The sequence below is a fragment of the Phyllostomus discolor genome, chromosome 5, assembly GCF_004126475.2.
Source record: "Phyllostomus discolor isolate MPI-MPIP mPhyDis1 chromosome 5, mPhyDis1.pri.v3, whole genome shotgun sequence".
Classification (NCBI taxonomy): Eukaryota; Metazoa; Chordata; class Mammalia; order Chiroptera; family Phyllostomidae; genus Phyllostomus; species Phyllostomus discolor.
This window is the reverse complement of record NC_040907.2, coordinates 101130919-101147506: the sequence shown is the minus strand read 5'-3', so window position 1 is coordinate 101147506 and position 16588 is coordinate 101130919. Positions and strand designations below refer to the sequence as shown.

General features: G+C 38.9%; 1 protein-coding gene across 3 annotated transcripts in view; it reads right to left on the bottom strand.

The window, feature by feature from the left end:
- Positions 1-16588, bottom strand: part of SH3RF3 (SH3 domain containing ring finger 3) — a 410835-nt gene that overhangs the window by 197099 nt on the left and 197148 nt on the right. The gene's annotated exons all lie outside the window — the stretch shown is intronic.

Genomic DNA, 16588 nt, shown 5'->3' with positions numbered 1-16588 from the left:
CCAAGAAGGCTGGTTCCCCCCCAAGGGGGATGGTCCTTGAGACAGGGGCCTACCATTCTCCCAGGCCATGACTCCTGAATAAACCTCTTTCCTTTTGTACCAGCACCTGTCTCACAAATTTGGCTTTTGTTGTGGCAGGCAGCCAAAATTGTGATTTGGTTACACTGGGGTACTGGAGGGTCTGTGCACAATACTGGGGGGTTCAGTTTCATGAGCCAAAACACCAGTATTCCTGATGTGCAAGGATACAGAGACCCAGACCAAGAGCATGGAGAGAAAGAAAAAAAATGCCTTTATTTCAGTTTATCTTCTGGTCATTTTGGGAAAAGCATCTTCCTGTGCTCAAGCAAAGAGCTGAGGAGAACTTTTTAGATTTTTGTCTGAAGTCAACAGGTGTTACAAAGATTCCAAATGCCTGGCTTTTCACAGGGGCTTAGACCACAGCTAATTCATGGCACAATCTCCATTCAACACATATTAATTGTGGACTTCCATTATAGGCAAGGTACTAGCAACACAGAGGTGAATGACGTGAAGACAAGAGGCATTCATAGTCCCTAACACAGATCCTGGTTATCAATGGGAACCTAAGTGAGAAACACCACATATGCATGCACAGGCACACACACACCTTTTAGGGGGGTTGGGAGCAATAGTGTCTATTTGTATATCTGATAACATTTGAAGTATCTCTTTTCCCACCTACCTCTCATTCATTCAACCATCCATCATCCGTCTGTCAATTACTGATACCTTCTTTGTGCTGGAATATACAGAACATTTGTGACTTTAAAAAAATCCATAGGATAGAAGTCTCATATACTTCCAAGATACTCCAAGATAAGAAACAAACAGAAAAGGTAACAGAGAGGTGGGCACAAAGAAAAGTTTGTCATTTTCTTTAGTTTTGTAATAATATTTAAAATGCAAACAAAAACTAAGGAAAAAATAACATTCTTCTTCCTGTAGGCCACAAAGTCAGGCAGACTTTCCACACCCATTCCAAAATGACAGAAAATAGGCAAAATATTCCTTCCAGCACTTTCCCTCAGAGAGCCTCCACAGCCACCCCAGAGTGGGAAATGACAGATAGTTTGTACAGGCTACATATATTTCATCACATTTGCAGCTTTTTACAATTATTAACCATTTTCTTTATTTGGTAATAGATAAATTAAACATTTCTTAAGGGACAGGAATGTGGTCTTCTTATGGTGTCCCCTTCTCAAAGCTCAGTTCAATGACTGGAGATCCAGGAACTCACTGGAAAATGATGTGGTTTATTTGGATCAAAGTTAAAACGTTCCCCAGAGAGACTTTTGGAAACCATTTACTTTCATAAAATATTCTTCCTTTTTTGAGAGCCAGACATTGCAAAACTGCCTAAAGATGGGAGAACAGATGGACTAAAGATGGAGGCTGGGCCTATGGTAAGAAAAAGCATCTATTGCCTTGCTTGTGTCAGGCTCCTGCATTTATTTTACCTTTCTGCTTTCTTGCTTCTCAGCTCTAAATAAAGTTGAGTATGCCCTCATGCAGCTCTGAGAGATGTGGAAGCCTCACTATGGTAGGCAGTCAGACAGGCATAAGCAGAGCAGGATAATAGGCCAGGTACAGAATGTCACCAGGAGAGAAAGTCCCAGACACTCAACAATGGGTACCTAGCAAAAGGCAAAACTGGAAAAACAAGAACCTAACCCCAGGGTAACCTTTCCTCCCCTAGCATATCACTGGCCATGTGGGTGGGACTGTCCCCCTGACCTTTCTTTCCCTGACATGTTGCTGGTCATACAGGGGGAATGAAGAAGGGGTTGAGAATGGCTTCTAAGCATTAAGCCTCCAGGACAATGAGGTTCTGACCCACATCAAATACATCTAGGCCTCAGTTGTGCTTCAGCTCCAGGCCCAGGAAGCAGTGAAATCAGAGAAGTGACGCCATGGCTGCCTCAGGACCAGCTATGTTGATTAATGACCACCTGCCCTGGTGCTCGTCAATCAGTGAAGTCCATGACCTGAAAGGACACACCTGGAGAGGTGATTAATATTCTGTTTGGATCCTCCCCTTGACGCCTTCAGATAAATACTCTCCACATGGAGAACCCAGTGCTCTGTCTACTAGCATGCCCATGCCTTTCCCTACCCCTTTCCCTCAGGCACATTTTCCTTGTCTCTTTCTTTCTCCTAAGCTTTAAAGGACCTTTTTTGCCTCTGTAACTTGTTTTCTGAGACCATTTATTCTACAGCTCACTTCTACCTCTGTGACTTTCTGAATAAACTTTTGCTTGTATTTTAGCCTTGGCTCTGAATTCTTTCTTGACTAGAACTCAAGTACTGAGGTTGCCGAACCAAGGTCTGGTCTGACTTCACCATCTAACACCTGGTGCTATCTGCACTGCTAATATCTCTATTGAAGCTTCCTCCACTAGGGGAGGCCTGTCAGCTTCAGACTCATCGGAATTGACCATACATCTCAGAAACATGCCTGAAGAAGGTTGGGCCATGGAGAAGGGAGAGAAAATAGTTACTAGTTCTAGCCATGACCTCTGGAACTATTTGTTTTTTCCCTTGAGGCAAAGAATCCAGTGATTTATATACACTGAAAAACTTTTAGTGAAGAACCACCTGATCAACCTGCAGATCAACCTGATTCTTTGGGCCTAGAAGTGTTCCTCCTGGGGCCCTGTTCTCAGTGAAAAAGCTCTTTTTTCCCTGAGTTATCATTTACATAGAAGTCTCCAGGATGGTTCTGAGACAGAAAGATTTACAGACAATCCTCTAAGCTTGGTGGAATCTGGTCAGTGAATGGGCCTAGAAATCAGCTTCATGGGGAGAGGACTGAGTAAGGGTAAAATAACAACAACAACAATTTATAGAGGCAGCCATGTGAAAAAAAACTGCAACTGGAGTGAGAGAAATAATTTTTGAGAGGACAGAAATGTGAAGTAAAAGAGGAGGTAAGTCTTACCAGGAGAAACCTGAGGAACATTCCAGGTCATTGTACTAAGAAAGTATCTCTGTGGACACATGACCACAGAGGCCAACCAGGATGTGGAAGTAATTGGCAGGGGCTCCTCAAGATCTCTGCATTAACATCCCATGGAAAGGTGCAGCTCACAGTCCTGGGTTTGGAGGACAGAAAAGTGGGCTGGGAATTCACATGTTTGTCATTCATACATTCCAAATCTGGACAATATTTAATGCTCATATGAGATACTATCACATTCCTGCCATCAAAATGAGCATGAGTCTGTCTGATTCATACACACAAAGGTTTGGGGAAAAGGACAACCATGCTGCCAGATCACAGAATGGTGTGCAAATGGGACCCTAAAATGGAGACTAGTCACCCCAACAAAAACTACTTCCATTTCTATCAGTTCCAGATCCAAGCATCCAGGACAATCTTCCTAACTGATACAACTAAGATGCTGGTTGAAAACTATAAAGACCATTTTTGAAATGCATTGCTGAAACTGGAGTTTCACAGCACCACCTGTGAAGTGTTTTTGAAAAAACAAATAAGTAAGTAAACAAACAAATCTAATCAAATCTGTTCACAGAAAATACAGAAACTGAAAGAGAATGGTACACAACAGCACACAGGATACAACCAGTTCAATAAAGATTGTGGGAATTCCACAGGACAAAGACTAGGGTTTGTCAACAAATTACTGACAGGAAGAGGCAGTGTGCACTGCAAAATGTGAAAAGAAATGGAAGAGACATGCATGATCCAGTGTCATGTGTGCACCTTATTTCGAACAAACAAACACAAACCATGAAAAGCTGGCTTACAGACTAGCAAGGAAACCTGCTGATAGGCTGAGATTAGCAAATAGTTGATAATTTTGAAAGATGTTGATGTTGCAGTTATGTTTTTCCTTTTTTAAAAAGAATCCATCTGTTGGAGATATATACTGAAATATTTACAGGTGAAATAATAGGGTTTGGAATTTGCTTTAAAAGATCCCCCCACAAAAAGGGAAGCAGATAAAAAAATAAGATTGGCTAATGTTGAGTAACTGTTGATGCTGGGTGTTCTATAGACAGGGTCATGACACCAGACCCAGATTATTGTGGATGTTTGAAAGTATACATAATAACAAGAAAAAGAAATACATTGCTGACCTGACAAAAAAGAAAATACTAGGCAAAGGTCAAAAACAAATACAGGAACCCCAGGAAGAAAGTGCCACCACCAGTTTTTTCATTACATTATTTTTTATTGTATTTTTTCCACTACCATTTATCCCTCCTATACCCACTACCACCTCCAACCATCTTTCCCCCCAGCAATTACCACACTGTTGGCTGTATCCATGAGTTCTTTCTCTGTTTTTGCTCAATCCCTCCACCCCCAACTCTACCCCCAGAGCTGTCAGCCTGCTCTCTATCTATGAACCTGTCTCTATTTTGCTTATTATTTCAGTTTGTACATTAGATTCCATATATGAGTGAAATCATATGCTATCTAATATCAAACTATACTATAAGGCCATAGTAATCAAAACAGCATGGTACTGGCATAAAAACAGACACAAATTAATGGAACAAAATAGAAAGCTCAGAAATAAACCCACACCTTTATAGTCAATATTCGACAAAGGAGGCAAAAATATACAATAGACTAGAGATAGTTTATTCAATAAATGGGAAAATTGGACAGATACTTGCAAAAAAATAAAACTAGACCACCTTCTTATGCCACACACAAGAATAAACTCAAAATGGATTAAAGACTTAAATGTTAGACTCAAAACCATAAAAATCCTAGAAGAAAACATAGGCAGTAAAATCTTGGACATTTCTTATAGCAACATATTTTCTGGTATGAGTGGGGACACACACAAAAAACCCCTAGAAATATCTTCTTCAGGGCAAGCCCCCTGTAGTAAAGTCTTCCCCTGCTAGGTGAGTGTTCTAGGAACTCATCTGTTTCAGTATACCAGCTGGTGTGAAAGGCTGCATTCAGCTTCAGTGAAATTTTTTGAAGATTCTTTCAATCAGTTAGCCTATTTCATGATGGGTGATGTGTGAGTGCACTTGCCCAAACTGTTCTGAGTGTTCATCAGTTTTTGACCAAAAATGGTATGACCAACCCCCACCCCCATGCCCTACCCTACCTATACACCCAATCTCAACCTAAATGGCCTTTTTTCCTTGTTTCCCTCAATGAAAAAAGTCATCAAAGGGAAACATTTTGCCAATGTGGAAGAGGTAAAACAAAAAACAGAAGCACTAAAAGGCATCAAAATCAAACCCAAAAACGGTTTCAAGCAGTGGAAATAACATCTCAACAGCTGTATTGCATCAAATGAAGAGTACTTTGAAGGTGACTACAGTTTAAGCATGTAAGAAATAAATAAAAATGTTTTTATAAATAAATTCTGGATTCTTTTGGGTCCCTCCTTGTATATCTTCTCAGGCAAAGGAAACAAAAGAAAAAGTAAACAAGTGGGACTGCATCAAAATAAAAATTTTTGCACAGCAAAGGAACCCATCATCAAAATGAAAAGACAACCTACTGAACTGAATATACCCAGGAGAATATACTAGCTGATACATCTGATAAGGGGTTAATATAAAAAATTTATAAAGAACTTTTAAAACTCAACACCAAAATACAAACCAATTAAAATATTGGCAAAGTACCTGAAACGACACTTTTCCAAAGAGGACATGCAGATGGCCAAAAGATATATGAAAAGATGCTCAACATTACTAATCATCAGATAAATGCAAATTAAAACCACAAGAAATCACCTCACGCATGCCAGAATGACTATCATTAATAAACCAGCAGACAACAACTGTTGGTGAGGATGTGGAGAAAAGGAAACACTTGTGTACTGTTGGTGGGAATGCAGACTGGTGCAGCCACTGTGTGGAACAGTATAGAGTTACCTTTAAAAATTAAAAATGGAACTAGCCAAGGGGGAGGGTGGGAGCCAGGGAGGGAGGTGGGTTTGAAGAGGGTTGAGGGGAGGGGCAGGGAGAATATACAAACAACTGTAATTAAACAATAAAATAATTTAAATATAAAAAAGTTAATTAGAAATCTGTAAAAAAAATGGAGCTACCTTATGACCCAGAATTTCCATTTCTGAGAATTTATTCAAAGAAACCTGAAACACTAATTCAAAAGACTATATGCACTCCTATATTCATTGCAGTGTTATTTACAATAGCCAAGATTTGGAAGCAGCCAAGTGTCCATCAAAAGATGAGTGGATAAACAGCTATGGTACATTTACACAAAGGAATACTGCTTGGCTATGAAAAAGAAGGAAATTTTACCCTCTGTGACAGCATGGATGAACATGGAAGACATTATGCTAAGTGAAACCACTGCCAGTTTTATTGTAAGGTTTCTGCTGAGCTATTTTGCCTTTGATGATGGGGCAGGCTGTGAAGCCTCGAGATCATTTACAATAGGAGTCTACTAAAAGCTGCCTAAGAAATTTTGACTTTGAACAGGCTACACCCTTAGTGGAAGTGAGAATGGGAAATATGCCAGCTGCACTGAGGACCAATCTCTTAAACACAAGATTTGCCAGCTGACTTCATCAATGTATAAAAAATCGTAACACATCATTTCTAATTTGGGTATTCTAAGAATATAAGGTGGTTTAACATTAGAAAAATTACTCATTTGTCACACTGAAGACTGAAAAAGAAAAACCTTATAATCTCAAAATTAAAGAAAATTCATTTGATAAAATTCAAAATTGACTTTTAAAATTAATTTTAGTAAACTGAAACAGAAGACAATTTTCATAATCTAACAAAGAATATCAACAAAAACTCCACAACAAACATCAGCCTTAATGGGGAAATCTCAAACATGTGATCTTTAAGATCAGGAATAAGGCAAGATACTTTTTCTACCACTCGACTTCAGCACTGCACTGGAATGCTGTCAGACAAGAGAAATAACAGGAAGAAGCAAACTACAGTCACTTGCAGATATGATTATCTATGTGAAAACCCAAAAATACCGCCTGGAAATTTTTAGAATTAATAAGAACTTGGCAAGAATATTGGATACCAATATACAAAGTCAGCTGTTCTATACAATCACAAGCAGTTAGAGTATATAATATTTTTAAAATACTTTATTACAAAACACAAATATATTTTAAAATATTTTTGTTGCCTTTATAAATGGTACTAGACATAAATTTAATAATAAATGTGCATACTCTTTATGTAGAATATTATAAAACTTTACTGAAAGATACTCAAGATGATCTACATTTAATTAGATGGAATGATTCAGAAAAGCTGTAATTTTCTCTCAAATGGATGTGTAGTTCAAATGCATTTCCGATGTAAATCTTAACAGAATTTTTAATTACTTAAGCAAGATACTCTGTCTGTCCCTCAGGTTCCTCTCCTATGAGGCAACCATCACCAGAATAAAACCTACTTTATTGGAAAGGATTAAAACTTGATATATCCAGAACTACTCAGAACAGTGACAATCGGGTAAATACTAGATAAATACTACTTATCGTCAAGGTAAAGACAAGTAACCCTGACCAGGTGGTTCAGTTACTTAGAGCATTGACTTGATATGCCAAGGTTGTGGGTTAGATCTGCAGTCAGGGCACATACAAGAAGCAACCGATGAATGCATCAGTAAGTGCAACAACAAATCATTGTTTCCTGCTCTCTCTCTCCCTACTTTTTTCCCTTTCACTCTCTCTCCCTCTAAAAATCAGTAAATAAAATGTTAAAAATGTATATAAACAGTCAAGTAATTTCAACAAGCACTGTAAAAAAGACAAACACAAAGGCTCCATAAGTCCATGAAGAGATACTCAATACAGCATTAGTAGTCAGAGATTTAATAATTAAGCCACAAGGAGATAACATTTCACACTCACAAAGTTGACAAAAATTAAAAAGCCAACAATAGCAAATGTTGACCAAGATGTAGAACAAAGTATCAGTCACTAGCTATTCAATTCCAAAAAATACAGCCTAGTGTTCTCTAGACTAGAGTAAGAATGCACTTCTACATCAACAAGCAGATGTAACTGAAATGGCCACCAATTGTAGAGGACACAAATCATGGTACACTATCCAGTAGAAAAAATGAATCTGTCAACATGGCTGATTCTTTGCTGAGTAGAAGAAGCAGGTCATAAAAGAACACATATTGATTCTAAGTATGTAGTAATCAGCACTAGGCAAAGCTAAATAAAACTAAATGAATTAGTATTTAGAGACACATACATATGTGTCCTTAAATGATTTTACATTCTAAAGAAAAGTAAAGGAGACATTAAAACAACAGGTAGAGCCAGCTGATGGGCCTCTAGGTCCTTAAGTTTTTGTTATATTATCATTCTTTAAACTGTGTATATACATATGTTTAACAGGCTTTAATTATACATTTCATAATAAAAATATTGCTAAAACTAAAATGTAAAGACTATTCATTTCTAATCTAAATACCACACACTCTTTTAACCCTCTCTGAGCTTTCTATCTAGAGCAACTTGGAATGAAAGCCTGTGAAGTCCATGTTTGAGACAGCATCACTGTGATGCAGCAGGAACCAAGAAACAGTGGGAACCACTGACTCTGCACACTGCTCATTGTGGCAGTCTGCAAACCAGGGTAGTGTGGATGGGAAATAGCTGTTTTTTTTTTTTTTTAACACTTTAGTTAAGTACCATCATGTAAAACATTGGGACAAACATGCAGAGTGGCTCACAAGATGGAGCTCAGGCACAGGGCAGCAGACTTGGAATCTGGTGTGGATCCAGACTAGAAAAGAAACTCCTAGCAGTCACAGTTAGGAATAAATGGACTGTGCTGGAGGTGGTGAGTTCTATGACTGTCTGGGCTTCATGTAGACATAGGGGGTGAGTCCTTGGGGTTGGGAGTGAGACAAAACCAAGAAAGTAAACAGAGTAAGTGGTCCCTCTAATCTACTTCAGGCCTGAGATACTATGATTTCTTGACTTGCTCTGTGTCAATCAGTCCACCCTGACTCCACAATGCCAGCTGGACGGGTGTAGTCAAGCACCAATCTTTAGAGAAATTAAAAATTAGTGTGTTGTTTCTAAGCATGGCAGAGAAATGGGACCAAGAACCCACACACTGACCTCTAGGGCCTGGTAAGAGTCATCACATCCTACCTTCTAGCCCCTAGGAAAAACAAACACAATCCCTCCACCCCTCTCCATATAGACATTTCTTAACATAAGCCAAAGGCCTGTTCCAGAATAGACTTTTTCTCCCCCAAACTGTGATTGCATTTTTTGTATCAGTCATTACTATTCAGAAAAGGAAAAAAGGAGAGGGTTTAGGGAAGGAACATCTTAACTGTTGCTTCAAGGAGATAATGTGCCAACATGCACACATGCACGAATGTGGTTGAGATTCCATCACTGATGAGGGAAGAACATTGCTGACCCTTGGACTCAGAAGCAGGGCTCTCGGCAGGCTCTGCTTCCATCTGTGTGTCCTCTCCTCAGTATCACCCACTGTGCTTGCACAGTGATTGTCATTTTCATGAATAGCTTCTGAGCAGGGAATTCCAGAATAAAGGATCAACTGTGCCTTCCTAAAATACTACCTTCTAGGACTTATTAGCAGTTTATAAATATTAGTTGACAAGTCATTAACATGGATTTCTTTCCAAGGTAAGTGGTGACTGTAACCTTCATTATTATTTTATATCTAAAAGATTAATGAAAACCACTTCACATCCACAAGGATGGTTATAACCATAAAGACAGACAATAGTAAATGTTGCAAAAATATGCACACACCGAGAACCCTTATCCTTTGCTTATGGGAATGTAAAATGGATCCAGCAATTCCATTACTAGCTGGATGAAAACATATGTTCACACGTAGCTTGTACATGAATATTCATGGCAAGACTCTTTACAATCGTCAAAAAGTGAGAACTCAAGTGTCCATAACCAGATGAATGGATGAACAAATGTGGTCCATCCACACAAAGCACTGCTAATCAGCCATAAAAAGAGTGTTGATACTTGTGACTACAAAAGTGAACTATGAAAATATGTGCCAAATGAAAGAAATCACACAAAAATGGCCACACATTGTGGATGTAGGAGACTGTTCTGCATGGTGTGGGCCCAACTCCCACTTGGAGATGCACAGGACCCACGCCTACGGATAGGTTCTCCCGTGGGGAATCAAGCCTGCAATGTATGAGTCTTGCTTTTTGTTAAAATCTCCCTCACCCTGAATTGAGGACATTTACTGCAAAGTAACTTCCTAAATCCTCTCTAAACCTTCCAAGGTGAGTGTAACTGGTTCAACCACTTTTGCCTTTTCATTTGCAAATATCCCTCTTCTGTGATGTGATTAGCAGCATTGGCTCCTTTGTTTTCTGTAAAAGGTAACCACCTAAAGCAAACCTGTGCATAGTAAATGAGGACCATCATGTAATGGGCAGAGAAACCCAATAAAGGCCTATCATGGCAGAGGCCGTGGCTTTTGCTCCCCTTGAGGGAAAAGCCATGTTGTCCCTTTTCCTCCACCAGACTCAGTAGTCCGTGTGAATGTCTCATTTCATCCATAATGACTTGGACACTGAGAGCTGGTGTCTGCATCACATGAAGCGTTTAGAACAGGAGCAGGAGCCAGGAGAACAGGGAGTGGCTGTTACTGGGTATGGGGTTTCTTTTTGGAATGAAGACAATGTTTAGGAACTTAGATGGTGATGCCTGCACAACTTTGTGACTAGACTAAAAACCAAATATAAAATTTAAAAAACTAAAAGATTAGTATTCTGAGATATTTGAGGCCCTAAACTAACAACACTTATTAGTACCTATGAAACAGGTTTGCAGGTTAGAACAATGTCTTCATGCTCACCATCCCTTTGAACTCTATAGTGATATGCAGGAGGACAGTGGCAGCATGAGCATTATCGTTTTCTTCATTTTCTCTGGGTGCTGCTGGAGGGCACAGAGCCAGACATCTATGGAACCCATGGGGTCCAGGAGCTGTCAGCCTTGTGCAGAAGCAGAGTCAGATGTGCTGGGACCTAAATTGTATAGTAATTGGATGGTACTGGGTCCCACCCACTACCACTTATAATATTCCTCCTGGAGAGAGAACTGGGTGAGGTGGGAACTCCAAATGACCATCATAGAATGCACTTGGGTTATTTATTATTTTAAATATCACTGCACATTCTTTGAGATGGCATGTATTTTTGTGTTTCTGTGTGTGCATTTCTGATTACTCACACATGTCCCCATTCATGAAGAAAATGTAGAGCCTATAGCTAGAGTCTCCAGGCCTCTTCCTTGGATCCTTCTCTGTGAGCCCTGCTTTACAGGTACTTGACCCTGTGCCAACCCTTGTGGAATACCTGATGACTTCCAGACCCAAACCTGATGAATCAGAGGGTCCTAATAGCCCCCTGGCACTTTGCCCCACTTCACAAGTACATATTTCCCCTTTCCCTCCTTTGCATTGTCCCCTGGAATACATGCTGGGAACCCAATTACAGCTAGCAAAAGCCAAAGCAGCAAAACATCTGCAATTTCTCCCTATGTCTGCTATAATGTTTTAATGCAATAACCCCAGGAGCAGGATGATAAGGACACTACTACAATACAAGGAAATCCCTCTGTATCATGGCTCAATAGCTCACATGCCATATGTAGCTTTTTAAAAAATAATGTCTGCCTATTTTCATTCAATTCCAATCTAGCCATGGAAAAGCCACACCTTGGCCTCATCTTGACATTATAAGATTGTGCATGGCACTTTAATTGAAAGCAATAAAGCTTTCTGCCCATATCCTAACATGGTGAGATACACAAACACCAGAAGCCTGAATTCCAAGTTGGAGAAGGGGCCTCATTTGAATTCTCATTGCTGAAAAACCAAAGGATGAACTTAATGAACTGGAAATCACTTACATGAACACTGTTTATGCTCAGTTAATGCATCCTTTTAAAAAGTTTTTTTCCCTTCATTGGACCATTCTTTCACATTTGACTGGCAACTTCTGCAGATTTAGTCATTCAGCCAATTTATTTTTGAGTAGCTCTTAAAAAATCAGCACACTATTATATAGCAGAGGCCCCATTTGTGGAATTATTTACAGCCTAACTTAAAAATCAAAGCTTCCTTAAGACTGATAATTTTATTGGCTGACTTCAGCTCACCTCTAAGGCAAGGAAACTTACACTTCTTAGTTCATTATCCTGGGCTGCTGCCATATCTTTCAACTGTTAAGGTTGCCCATGGGACCCACTTCACAGGTTTAGCTTTTCCTCTTCCTGGTCTGGCTGCACTCAGACTCTATGAGTTTACATAGGAGAGTTTGAATTTAGGACCTGAAGAGGAAATGCAAATTTTACAGAGTCATACTAAAAAAAAGAGAAGGGGTGGAGATTACTTGGGAATCTCAGGCTGTTAAAAGCCATGCCAAGTATTGTGTCTGTGTGTCTTTCTCTCCCTTTCCTGTTCTCCATCTCTTTTTCTCCATTGTCCTTTGCCCCTTATATGCTTTCTCTTTTTCTCTTTCCTTGTTGTGTTTTCCAGTTGTCAAGGTGATTATTTTAAGCCATCTACTCCTTAAAATGTGGTATTTGCTTTGGTACTGAATCATCAGTACTGATAATCTTCAGAGCTCAGACATGCCTTTTGAAAATTGTCCCACCTCCGCTTTACTGAAGTCCTGAAATCCTAACCACAGAACTTTAGGCAAGCAGTGGTAATCCTTAAAAACTTGTTCAGAACTTGGGGATTTTCATGGCCAGTCTTTGATGTCAACTTCCAGCATTCACAATGGTAGCTGGAAGAAGACCCTCTCCTCTCTAGAAGTCTGTCTTTCCTTGAGTTGAATAGCAAGCAACTAGGGTTGACAGCTACATGTTTATTCATATTTGCCCTATCTATTTTACCACAAAAAGGGTTTTATGTAGACAAGACTCCAAAACAGCTTTGGTAAACTTTAATCCCCTAGCAATTAGTTTCATTTCCTATAATCCATCCAGTCATTGAAAAATGAAAATTTCTTTTTTTTAATTTTTATTTTATTTTGTTTTATTTTATTTTAATCATTGTTCAATTACACTTTTCTCCCTTTTACTCCCAATCCAGACGACCCACCCAACCCTCCCCACTTCCTTCCCATTACCACCCTCCCCCTAGTTTTTGTCATGTGTCCTTTAAATTTGTTCCTGTAAACCGTTCCCATTTTCCCCTGAAATTCCCTCTTCTGTCCCCTCTGGTCACTGTCAGCCTGTCCTCTTTTTCAGTGTCTTTGGTTATATTTTGCTTGTTTCTTTGTTTTGTTGTTTAGGTTCCTGTTAAAGGTGAGATCATATGGTATTTGTCTTTCACTGCCTGGCTTATTTCGCTTAGCATAATGCTTTCCAGCTCCATCCATGCTGTTGCAAAGGGTAGGAGCTCCTTTCTTTCTGCTGCATAGAATTCCATTGTGTAAGTGTACCATAGTTTTTTGATCCATTCATTTACTGATGGGCATCTAGGTTGCTTCCAGCACCTAGCTATTGTAAATTGTGCTGCTATGAACATTGGGGTGCATAGGTTCTTTTGGATTGGTGTTTTAGTGTTCTTAGGATATAGTCCCAGCAGTGGAATTGCTGGGTCAAAAGGCAGATCTATTTTTAGTTTCCTGAGGAAGTTCCATACTGCTTTCCATAGTGGTTGTACCAGTCTGAAGTCCCACCAACAGTGCACTAGGGTCCCCTTTTCTCCACAACCTCTCCAACACTTGTTGTTTGTTGCTTTGTTTATGATGGCCATTCTGACTGGTGTAAAGTGGTATCTCATTGTGGTTTTAGTTTGCATCTCTCTGATAGCTAGTGATATTGAACTGATGTCTTTGGATTTCATGTGTCTTTGGATTTTCTGTATGTCCTCCTTGGAGAAGTGTCTGTTGAAGTCATTTGCCTATTTTTTAATTGGGTTCCCTGTCTTCTTAGAGTGTACTTGTGTAAGTTCTTTATATATTTTGGAGATTAAACCCTTGTCTGAGGTATCATTGGCAAATATCTTTTCCCATACAGTTGGTTCTTTTTTTATTTTGATACTGTTTTCTTTAGCTGTGCAGAAGCTTTTTATTTTGATGAGGTCCTATTTGTTTGTTCTTTCCTTTATGTCCCTTGCTCCAGGGGACATGTCAGTAAAAAAGTTTCTGCGTGAAATATCTGAGATTTTCCTACCTACGTTCTCCTCTAGGACTTCAATGGTGTCATGTTTTATATTTAAGTCTTTTATCTACCTTGAATTTATTTTTGTATAAGGTTTAAGTTGGTGCTCGAGTTTCATTTTTTTGCATGTAGCTGTCCAGTTCTCCCAACACCGTTTGTTGAAGAGGCTATTTTTACTCCATTTTATGTTGCTGCCGCCTTTGTCAAATATTAATTGACTGTAGAGACTTGGGGAAAATTTCTATCTTAATAAAAACACCACCACCTTCCTTTGTTAAATGGAAACAAAGCACAATATAATTTGTAAAATACTGTAAGGAGAAAATCAAAATTCTTTAACTGTCTACCCTGGCTCAACTCATTTTCACTTCAAATACTTCTAATCCCTGCTGGCTTTGGCAATGAAGGATGTTCTGAAGTGAGGAAGAGGCAATTTGCATGCTCCTTTTACTATGCCAATTTACTAAATTAATTGCCAAAGCAGTAAAAGAAACAGCATTTTGATGAAGACAGACTAATTCAAAATGAATGTGAGGACATAAGATTAGAGTCCCATTACCACACACCTCAAAGCATGCAAAGAACACAAAGAGTTCCAGAGACACATTTGTGCATGTTGGCATCTGTATGTACATGTGTGTGTCTTTCATTACTATTACAATTTTTTAAAATTACTTTGATTGATTATGCTATTACAGCTGTTCCTGCCTTTTCCCCCCCTTTCGCCACCACCAGCCAACTGCACCCTTTCCCCTTCCTCAGTCAAGCCCCATAACATTTTCCGTGTCCTTGGGTTACGCATACATGTTCTCTGGTTAATCCCTTCACCATTTTCATTCATTCCCCTACTCCCCTGGTAGCTGTCAGTCTGTTCATCTCCATGTATCTATGCTTCCATTTCCATTTTGTTTGATAGTTTATTGTGTTCATTGGAATCCACATATAAGTAAAATCATATAGTATTTTCCTTCATTGACTGGCTTATTTCACGTGGCACATATTATCCAGGTCCATTATGCTGTTCAAAAATGTAATGTAAGAGTTTCTTCTTTTCCCCACCACATAGTATTCCATTGTGTAAATGTATCATAGTTTTTAAATCCACTCATCTACTGATGGGCACTTAGGCTGTTTCCAGATCTTGGCTATTGTAAATAGCACTGCCATGAATGTAGGGGTGCATATATTTTTTTGTATTGGTGGTTCAGTATTCATAGGATATATTTGCAGAAGTGGTATCCATGGTCATAAGGCAGTTCCATTTTTAATTTTCTGAGGTAACTCCATACTGCTTTCCACAGTGGCTGCACCAGTCTGAATTCCCACCAACAGTGCATAAGAGTTTCCTTTTCTTCACATTCTTGCCAGCACTTGTTTTTTCCTGATTTATTGATGGTAGCCATTCTGACAGATGTGAGGTGATAGCTCATTGTAGTTTTAATTTGTATCTCTCTAATGATTAGTAATGTTCAGTATTTTTCCATGTCTGTGGACATATGCTGTGGACAGCATTTTTCCAGACTGTAGAGACTTTATTCAGTGCAGACTGAATAAGTGTCTATTCAGATCATTTTTTAAGTGGATTATTTGTCCTCCTGGAGTTAAGCTATATTAGTTCTTTGTGTATTTTGGAAATTAAACCTTTATCAGATGCTTCATTTGAGAGAATATTCTCCCATAGAGGGGGTTTCCTTTTCATCTTGCTGATGGTTTCTTTAGCTGTGCAGAAACTTTTTCATTTGATATAGTCCCATTTGCTTATTTTTTCCTTTGCTTCTAATGCCCTGGGAGATACACTGGCCAAAATATTGCTTCATGAAATAGCTGAGATTTTACTGCATATACTTTCTTCCAGGATTTTTATGGTTTCATGACTTACATTTAAGTCTCTTATCCATTTTGAGTTTATTCTTGTGTATGGTGGTCTAGTTTCATTTTTCTGCATGTACCAGTCCAGTTTTCCCAAGACCATTTATTGAAGAGACTGTCTTTGCTCCATTGTATGCTCTTGCCATCTTTGTCAAATATCAACTGACTATAAAGGATGGGCTCTCTGTTCTGTTCCATTGATCTATATGTCTGTTGTTATGCCACTACCAAGCTGTTTTGATTATAGTGGCCTTGTAGTATAGTTTGATAGCAAATATTGTGATACCTCCACCTTTGTTCTTCTTTTACAAGATTGCTGAGGCTATTTGGGATCGTTTGGGGCTACATATAAATGTTTGGAATACTTGTCCTAGTTCTGTGAAATATGCCATTAGTGTTTTAATAGGAATTACATTGATTCTATAGATTGCTTTGGGTAGTATGGGCATTTTAATAACGTTAATTCTTCTAATCCATGAATATGGTATATGCTGCCACTTATTTGTATCTTCCTCAAATTCTTTCTT